The sequence below is a fragment of the Ceratotherium simum genome, chromosome 27 (genome assembly GCF_057802395.1).
Source record: "Ceratotherium simum simum isolate JZ-2026a chromosome 27, ASM5780239v1, whole genome shotgun sequence".
In the NCBI taxonomy this organism is placed as follows: Eukaryota; Metazoa; Chordata; class Mammalia; order Perissodactyla; family Rhinocerotidae; genus Ceratotherium; species Ceratotherium simum.
In genome coordinates this window covers 4985962-4995398 of record NC_141926.1, presented here as the reverse complement: position 1 = coordinate 4995398, position 9437 = coordinate 4985962, and the positions used below count along the sequence as shown (strand labels likewise).

The following is a 9437-nucleotide window of genomic DNA, read 5'->3' as shown; positions in this document are numbered from 1 at the left end:
ACCTCTGACTTTGGGGGCGAGGGAAAAAGGGGTCTTGAACCGCAGCAGAGGCGGAAACCAGAGGATCCCTGTGAGGGTCGCTGCCAAAGGTCAATTCTAAGACACGAGACCACGCGTGCAGACCCCGTGCACGCCGCTGGGCACGACGGACGTCAGCTTCGCCAGCAATAGGTTTCCCCCTCAGTGTGTGCTTAACCGAGGAAACAAGTGGATGAGTGGGTGAGTTCAGGGTGTGTGGACAGAGCCCCACAGCCCCTGTGGGTGCCAGGCCGGCGCAGATGTCTCAAAGAGCAGGCCGCGTCCACCTGGGTGTGTGGACCTCGAGGTAAGACAGGCCCAGGAAGCCCCTGGTCAGCCGCTACCGGCTGTGTTGTTTTGGGCCAGTCTCCAAACTTCCTACAGTTGTGGTTTCTCGTCTTAAAAACTGGGGTGATTCTAGCCACTTGATGAAATGGCTGTGAAGACAGGAATAGTATCTGTAAAGCCCTGAACACACTGCGTGGTCTGAAAGAAGCGTGCAATGAATGTATGCAACACATCATCTCAGCAGGAGGCTGGGTATTCTGCCTAGGAAAGGAATAACCTTTGTTCAGGACAGCGCTCCTTCAGAAAGCCGCCTGACGACCTGGGTGCCCATAGACGAGAAGGGAAGGGGTTCTCCGGGCAAGGAGAGGCAGTGATGGAAGGGAAGGGGAGGGGTGGGAGGAGGGGGAGGGAGGAGCCCGGAGGACATGGGTGTGAAATTCTGCAGGGGGGTTAAGCAGGGAGGGCAGGGTGATGGTAACATTCACTAGGTGGTGGGCGTGAGTGTGCCTTTTAATGCAAACAAGGAAACACAAAATCTCCCCTCACGGATAACTCCCAATGACATTTTAAAAAACAAAGACATGTATCAGTAGAAGATCCAAACAATACAGGAAGCTACAAAATGAAGAGAGAAAGCCCCTCTCCTCCCACCTTCACAATATTGCCCACATTTTCTCCCAGTTCCTGAGCTATCCCAGGGAGCATATCCGACTTTCCGCCCCAGTTCCCTCTGACAGCCACAGGGCCCCTGGGCACCAACTGGAGTTCAGCTGGTCCCTCACCCTGGGACTGTGTGAGTTTCCTGGGGCTACGGTAACAAATACCACAAACTTATTGGATTAAAACAACAGAAATCAATTCTCTCACAGTTCTAGAGGCCGGAAGTGCGAAATGAGTCTTAAGGGGCTAAAATGAAGGTGTCAGCAGGGCTGGCTCCTTCTGGAGGCTCCAGAGGAGGATCCTTCCTGCCTCACACAGCTTCTAGTGGCTGCGGGTGTCCCTTGGCTTGTTGCCCTGTTGCTCCAATCTCATCCTCCCTGGTCACGTGGTTGCCTCCTCTTCTGTAGTCATATCACCCTCTGCTTCCTTCTTCTAATGTTACCACACAAAGGGCACGATCTGCAAGACAAAAGCCAATCGTCAAGAGGCGAGATAGTGGCAGAGAAAGGACATTTTATTACAGCTTGCTAGCAAGAGGGAAGATGGCCAACTAATGTCTGAAAGAACCCTCGTAAGGGGGCACAAATTCTTACAGCAGTTATATAGGCCGGTGGGCTATAGGGGAGGGGTTAGGAATGTTGATCCTCGGGTGTTACAGACTGGAAGTGCCACACCAGATCTTTCAGTTTTTGCTGATGATGGCTATCAGCATAGATTCTCTGTTCAAGGGTCATCACATTCCTAAGGAACTCAAAAGAACAAAGTTATCATCTTATAGCAGCTGGGAGGTACATGCACAAGCAGGGGTTGTAAAATCTACAGAGCAGGTAGATCTCCTGGAGGGTGCAGATCCAGCATATCCAGAAACAATAGGGTTTTTCTTTTCTACAATATGGCTTCCCTTATGTCAACCTTGTCTTGAGCCAGAATCAGTTAGGATGCTTGTGACAACATTTAGGGCCCACCTGGATAATTCAGGACCATCTGCCCATCTCAGGATCTTTAACTTAACCACACCTGCAAAGTCCTTTTTTCTGGCCACTTAAGGTCACGTTCACAGGTTCCAGGGTTAGGACGAGGCTGTCTTTGGGGCCGTCATTCAGCCAACCACGGGGACCACGCCTGAGTCTAGGGGAGGGATGACTGGTCCGGGCTCCCCTGGGCTGGCCAGTGGCACCATATCCAGATGTGCATTCAGTTCTGGCCAACCTTCTTCTGAAGAAGCCCCATCTGGTACGAGATCTAGCGGGTCCCTGCTGTGTTCCCAGTGCCCTAGCCCTGCCAGGAACCCCTGCTTTTCCAGAGCTAGGATACCCGGCTCCCCAGTACTCACTGGACGCTGCAGGCTGCTCCACACATTGGAGCCCAGCCCTGAACCCCAGGCCCGTGGCGTTTCCCCTCTTCCCAGTGCTGCCCCCAAAGGACAACTCCTTCCTGTGTGGACCTTCCCCTGACACCTCCCCTGACCCCTCCTTGCCAACGGCAGGGCAGCTCCAGCACCTTTCTCTCTCCTGCCCCTGGGACGCCCCTCCCCACACGCACACCTGGCATCCCCTTAGGACCCGGGATCCATCTAGTCTAACACACACAGTCCTGGCTGAGCTGGCCTTAGGACCGGGAGGGGAGGCTGTGTGGAGGCAAATGTGAGGACAGACCACCAGCCAGGAAGACTGCGGGCAGGGGGTGGGGTGGGGCCCAACAGGAGCAGCCTTGGCCCTCAGGCCAGGAGCGACAGTGTGGATCTTCACAGTGAGTGCCCATCCCTGTGGTCATAGCCATCAGCCGGCGCCTGGGGACGCTCAGGACAGGCCTCAGAGCACAGAGCACGGAGAAGGGTTCACTCCCCGGCTCCTCTGCTCTGTAATCAGCAGCAGGCAGGTGGGTGGTGGGGTTTGGACTTGAACTTGCTTCCACAGGGGCAGGTCCATTTTTCCCTGAACCCAACCAGCATCTCATTGGCAGCAACCGTAGCCGTTTCCCCAAAGGGGAAGGAAAAGTGTGTTGACGCTGCCGATGGTCAAGTGGACTGAGAGTCATGGGTCCTTGTGTTTGCACATCCTCTCAAGGGCCCGACCCCGTACCCATTCTTGGGACAACGTCTGGGGTTTTCTATCCCAAAGGGGAGGCTGTGTTTGTTATATTTTCTGTTTGAAGTTCAGTGAATGCCTCTGACAAAGACTCCCTCTGAAATAGGTAAACAGTTAGCCACTGATGATTAGGTAGCTAGTGACTAAAGTTTTTTTCCTTTTTGCACTTACCGATTACAGCTTTTAGTTGTTCCCTGGCCCGTTGTTAACTGTGCTGTTTAGGTAATATGCTATCTGACTCCCACTAGGTTCCCACAAATAACATCTCCCTGGCGCCTGGGTCACCATGGTAATGGGTGTTTGAGCTGTTTTTCAGGAATTAGACCCCCTTGTCCAGTTCAGGCCAGTTAAGACCACCAGCCCATCAACTGGGCCCACACAGATGCCTGATAAGTGACCTTTCGAAGTCAAGAGGCTAAAAACTCCACCCTTGGGTCATGCTAACGCCGCCATTTTGTGAACACGCATCCCATGAAGAGGCATGAAGTCTGACTATGCTTGCGCAGATCATCAATCACCTCACCTCTCCTCATCTTCAATCATCTCTCCACACTTCAGACCACCTTGCCCCCTTCCCCATAAATACCCCTGAGTCCCCACTATCTGGAGTGGATCTGAGATTCATTCTCCCACTTCCTCACTTGGCTGCCTTGTGATTTAAACCCTCTCTCTGCTGCAATCTCATTGTCTTGGTGTTTGGTTTCCCAGGCGATGGGCAAAATTGAACCTGGTTCAGTAATACCTCATTGACCAAACTCTAGCTAGGCTCCTCTGAGCCCTTTCTCGACTAGGCCTCAACCGCAGCCTATAAAGACTGGAACAAACACTAACGTAGTTTCTAATAGCTCAAGACCACATGCCTAGGACAACTCTGGCCCCTGTTACAGGGCCTGCCTGAGAGAGCTCAAGGCTGCCAAAATAATTCACTGTTTGTTCCAGCCAACACTCAAAGAAGGGGCCCCCGACCCCCGGTGTCTGTGGGAGGAGCCAGTTAGCAAAAGCAGATGGGCTTCACGGGGACCAACCTCCCTTTCCTGCTCTCTGTAAGTTGTCACTTTCCTGGCTTCTGAGCCCCTATCCCCCACTCTCTGTCCCTCCTTGTCCCTTTGAAACGCCCAGTCACCTCTGCACAAACCCAAGTTGAGTTCAGTGCCCTCAGCTCTCTTCCCTTTTACGGTGGTAATTACTGATTAACATCTGTCCTTCCAGCTGTAACTAATGTCCGGCTGTGTTTATATCTGACACCTGCCACAGGCAAGTCACCACTAGTGGGGGAGGGGACATGAACTCCTGGAGGGCAGGAGCGAGGCTTTCCGTGTCTAATTCCCTGAGTCTAACACAGTGCCTGATAAATGGTGAGAGGGATGAGGGAGGAAGGTGGGAGGAAGGAAGGGAGATAGGAAGGGAGAGGAAGGGGATGGGGAGGGAAGAAGAAAAACATCATTCTAGGTTTCAAGGAGCTAAAACTCATCAAGAACATACATATTAAAAAAACTGAATAAGAAGGACCAGCCCGGTGGCGTAGTGGTCAAGTTCATGTGCTCCACTTTGGCAGTCCGGGGTTCACAGTTTTGGATCCGAGGCGTGGACCAACACACCACTTATCAAGCCGTGCTGTGGCGGCATCCCACACAAAATAGAGGAAGATGGGCATGGATGTTAGCCCAGGGCCAGTCCTCCTCAGCAAAAAGAGGAGGATGGGCAATGGATGTTAGCTCAGGGCTAATCTTCCTAACAAAACAAACAAACAAACAAAGAAAACTGAATAAGAAATGAAATGGTATATGATTCACTGCCAATGTTTCTGACTAGTCTTCCTAGTTCTGGGATCAGAGCAATAATAACCAGGACCCATCACTAAGTCAGCTCATTCACTCTCAGAACGGAAGGCCCCCAGGGAGCTCTCTCCGAGTTCCGTCAAGCCTTCAGGCAGTGGCCCTGGCTCCAGAGCCTCGAAGGCATCCCCTGCAGGGGCCCAGCCACACCCACAAGCTTCTCTTCCTGGGCCTTCAGTAGCTGCCCTGGGGGAGGGCTGAGCCCGAGACACATGCTTTTGCCTCTCACCATGGGGGCCTCTTGAAAAGGTGAATTTGGCTTTTGGAAACAGCCAAAATTAGCCCAGAGACAAACTGATGGGTCAGGCAGACAGGTGATCAAGTTGCAGGTAACTTACCTAACAACGCGCTGTCTTGCATGGGATTGATAAATTGGCCCTGAAGTCATTTCACAAAGAAGGCCCCAGGAACCGTTTTGAACATGACAACTCCGGAATCAGGGGATGGGTTCAAAATTCAAGAGAGGTCACACCTGTTAGGCTGGTCATTTTCAAGAAAACAGAAAATAACAAGTATTGGTGAGGATGTGGAGAAATTGGAACCCTCATGCATTGCTGGTGGGAATGTAAAATGGTGTGGCGGCTGTGGAAAACAATGTGGCAGTTCCTCAAAAAGGTAACATAGAATTACCATATGATCCAGCTACACCCCTTCTGGGTGTACACCCAAAGGAAGTGAAAGCAAGGACTTGAAGAGATATTTTGTATACACCCATGTTCACAGCAGCATTACTCACAAGAGCTAAAAGGTGGAAGAAATGCAAATGTCTGTCAATGGAGGAATGGATAAGCAAAACATAGAATATCCATACGATGGAATATTATTCAGCCTTAAAAAAGAAGGACATTCTGATGCATGCTACAACATGGATGAACCTTGAGGACATTAGGTTAAATGAAATAAGCCAAACTCAAAAGGACAAATACTGTATGATTCTACCTACATGAGGTCCCTAGAGGAGTCAGATTCATAGAGACAGAAAGTAGAATGGTGGGTGCCAGGGGCTGGGGGAGGGAGATGGAGAGTTAGTGTTTAATTGGGACAGAGTTTCAGTTTAGGAAGATGAAAAGGTTCTGGAGATGGACAGTGGTGATGGTTACAGAACAACATGAACGTTCATAATGCCACTGAACTGCACACTTAAAAATAGTTAAAATAGTAAATTTTATGTTATGTATATTTTACTACAATAAAAAATTATTCTCAATTTAATAGGCGAAAAATCCCCCTCTCACCCCTGACCTCAGGCCTCCCAGTTCACCTCCCATCAGGTCACCAATGTTAAAGGTTTTCGTGTCTTCCCTACACTCACATTTCCAGATAAGAAAAGAGCAACGGAGGAGTGTACCCAGATGGTGTCCACTGAGTGCCTCCCAGGAGGGGCAGAACTTTCCCCTTCTTAGAGACCCAGGTCAGTCCTTCATCCGCCGTGCAAGTCCTCAGTCCTCAAGCTCATGGCCCTGTATGGAGTCCACTAGTCTCCACCCATGAGACAGTTAACAACCACCCCACGAGACAGATAAAGAAACTGAGGCTGGAGGGGTTCAGTAATCACCAAGTCCACATCTCGAGCTCCTCCTCGTCACTGGCCCTAGTTGAGGGATTTTTAGTGGACCGCCTGCACGTCATGTCCCTCTCCGGCCCTGGGCAGGAGAGCCGCACTGCCATGCCTCTGGGGGCCAGTGTCCTGCTCAACATTGCTCTGAATTCCCCGGGGACAAGTGCCATCTTCAATGACAATTTCACTGCCTCACAGCCTGAATCCTTTTAAGTCTGGAGTGGGAAACTCGTTTGTTGAACCTACCTAAACCAGCGGGTTTTAGCTGTCAGGGCACCAGAGCCATCGAAGCCATGAGTTGATGCTCTTCTCAGAAGCATGGATGCAAACAGGTTGCGGCCAGAGGGCTGATGGCCTTGTGGCCTGCGCCAGGGTGGAGGAAACTACCCCGTCTAGGGAAAGACAGGGGGAACTGGAAAATGAGGGAGAGGGAAAGACCGTGTTTTTGACGCTTTGGAGGCAAACTTGCCAAGGGGATCCGAGAGGAGCCTTCAGACAGCCTTGCCAATGGCGGGAATGGTAACCCAGGTGGTACAGTGGTGATAGTGTGGGAGATCAAGATTTGGCCACCCTGAAATCTATCTCTTTACCTTGGTTGTTTTCTCTAGGGACATTTGACCTCCCCCACTAACTGCCTAAAGAATTTGACATGGTGGCTCCTTCCTGGAACAGATCTATCATGATGGCTGTAAAGATAACGTAGGGTAAATGTTACAATAGGAAAGGCACCAACAAGCCCCTCTTATCAGAAGTTCTGTCTCTCTGGCCACATTCTCTGGATGACCCTGCGAAGAGTTGCCAGACAATCATTTACATTTATAAGGGAAATCTCCATTTGTAAAGGTTTCTCCCTCTCTGTTTGGAGAAGAGAGGGGGATGAGCTCATTTCTAGTGACTTATCAATGTGGAAGGTGAGGCCTTGAGCTACATAATAAACCTTACTCTTGTTTACTGTGCTTTAGTGGTAATCTCCTATAACTGACTCCCCCCACCCCCAAAATCCTCCTTTGTCATTGGCTGAAAATGATATTTAAGACGAGAGTTTCTGCTATTGTGTTGAGAAACGCAGTGTCCCTGCTTTCTCCCATGTATACATGTTATTAAACTTGGTATTATTTTCTCCTGCTAACCTGTCTTGTTGATTATTTGGCCAGCCATAAGAACCTTAAGGGAAAGGGCAGAGGGGGATTCCTCCTCTTCCCCCGACAATAGTAACACTCATACTAGTCAGATCCAGGGCGTCTCCCTGAAGATCTGAAGAAGGGGAGCAGAGCTGCTCTGGGCCACCCACTCTCAGGGGGTCCGTGCACTTACTCAGTCCTCAGAAACGTGGCAGGTATTCGACGCCCATTGCACGGGGAGGGCACAAAGGCGCAGGGAGGCTGAGTGAAGCTGCCAGGGCACAGGCTTGCACTACTAATCTGGGCTCATGCCTTCCTCTGGCTGAATCCAATATCCAGGAGCTTTCCGTTATTCCTTCCGCCGGATCCAGTGAATGCCCGTCCTTCCTTTGTCTCTATGTCAACTTGGTTGAGTTAGAGGATCCTCTCCCAGTTTTTGCACACACCTTCAGTCCCTGGGATTCATCCCACCAGTGATGTGGCCAGAGCCTCTGTGCTTCTTCCGGAATCGCTGGCTGGACCGTTGAAGCCCAGGACCTTTCCTAGCCTGGCTGGAATGCCTGGGAAACACTCCCCAACATGTGCATTCAGGGAGCAGCTGCCCCACCACAAACTCCTGAAGTGTCTCTTTTGCTGTTTGAGATTAGGCATCCAAATGTATCATCCGTGTTGGTTAAGAACATGGACCTGGAAGCAGAATGCTTGGTCCAAATTCTGGCTGCACCACGGGTCCTTGGGCAACTTACTTAACTCTACATATCTCAGTTTTTTCCTCTGTAAAATGGGGACAATTGAAGACACTCACGTCAGGGCTGTCCTGAGGATCGAGGGTTGGATTTACACACATAAATCAGGGGAGCAGAGCTGGTTGGTTGGGTTTTACGCCGTGTGAGTCTTAGCTAGTGCACTTCCACATCCCTCTCCGCACACTTAGGGCCAGAGGTGTTCTGAATCTTTGGATTTCTGGAAGGTAAAGTGGCCCATATACTGGAGAATCCCCACTTCCCAGCAGGTCTGGCACAGCCCTCTATTAATATTGCTGCAACAGAAGATACACAGAACCTTCACCTTGAGCAGGATCAATAAGTGGTACAGACAATATTTTTACAGTCATTTCAGGTCAGAAACTGCTAACAAATGAGTCATACACCAGGTCAGATTTTGCCAAATAAGTCACAGAGAAAGCTCTTCTGTTTATTTTGGATTTCAGAACTGAGGACATGTGGTTCTCATCTTGTCTTGGAGAATGAAATGCGTTCACGGTCCTGGTGAAAGGGCCAATGGGTGGGGTGGGCTGGTGGGACTGTGGGGTGTTGGAAAACCATATGGGAAAGGGACAGTGGTGTTCAACTCCAGCGAGGCGGAGACACGTGGGCAAGACGTCTGGTTGTTAAATGATTTTTTTTTAAAGAGCAAGCCAAGAAAAGATGGCTGGTGACGTCGCCTGGCCCCCCAAGAAATCCACTTGGGCAAAGCAACATGGTGCCCGTGTGGGAAATGCTGAGGCCCGCCTGGCCCTCCTCGAAGACCCTGGTGCTGCCTCCTCACGCCCCGTTCTCCCAGGTGCTGAGTAAGAATCTGAAGAGTGCGGCTGCACCCAGACCCCAGAACAGCCTGGGCGGGCAGATGGCTGGTGTCTGAGGTGCCATCCTGGATGGGCACTGCCCCTCCTGTGGGACGTGTCAGATTTCTGCAGCAAAGCTAAAGACAGGGATGATGCCTGGAATTACCCACCTGACTGCCTGACTATGAAAAAAGTAGATGGAGTCTTAAAAAATAACTCCAAAACTCTTCCAGTAAATTAGATCACTTTCATTGCTACTAAACATTGCCATGCTAAGTCTGTACAACGTTTTCAGATGAGCTGGTG

General features: G+C 50.6%; 1 long non-coding RNA gene across 1 annotated transcript; it reads right to left on the bottom strand.

Moving 5' to 3' along the window:
• Window positions 1-810: 810 nt before the first annotated feature.
• LOC147913395 (uncharacterized) lies at window positions 811-6807 on the bottom strand. Its single transcript, XR_015548660.1, has 3 exons — window positions 6693-6807; window positions 5227-5368; window positions 811-1425 (listed from the first exon to the last, which is right to left on the bottom strand). It is a non-coding gene; the product is annotated as an uncharacterized LOC147913395 (long non-coding RNA).
• Between the last annotated feature and the right edge of the window lie 2630 nt (window positions 6808-9437).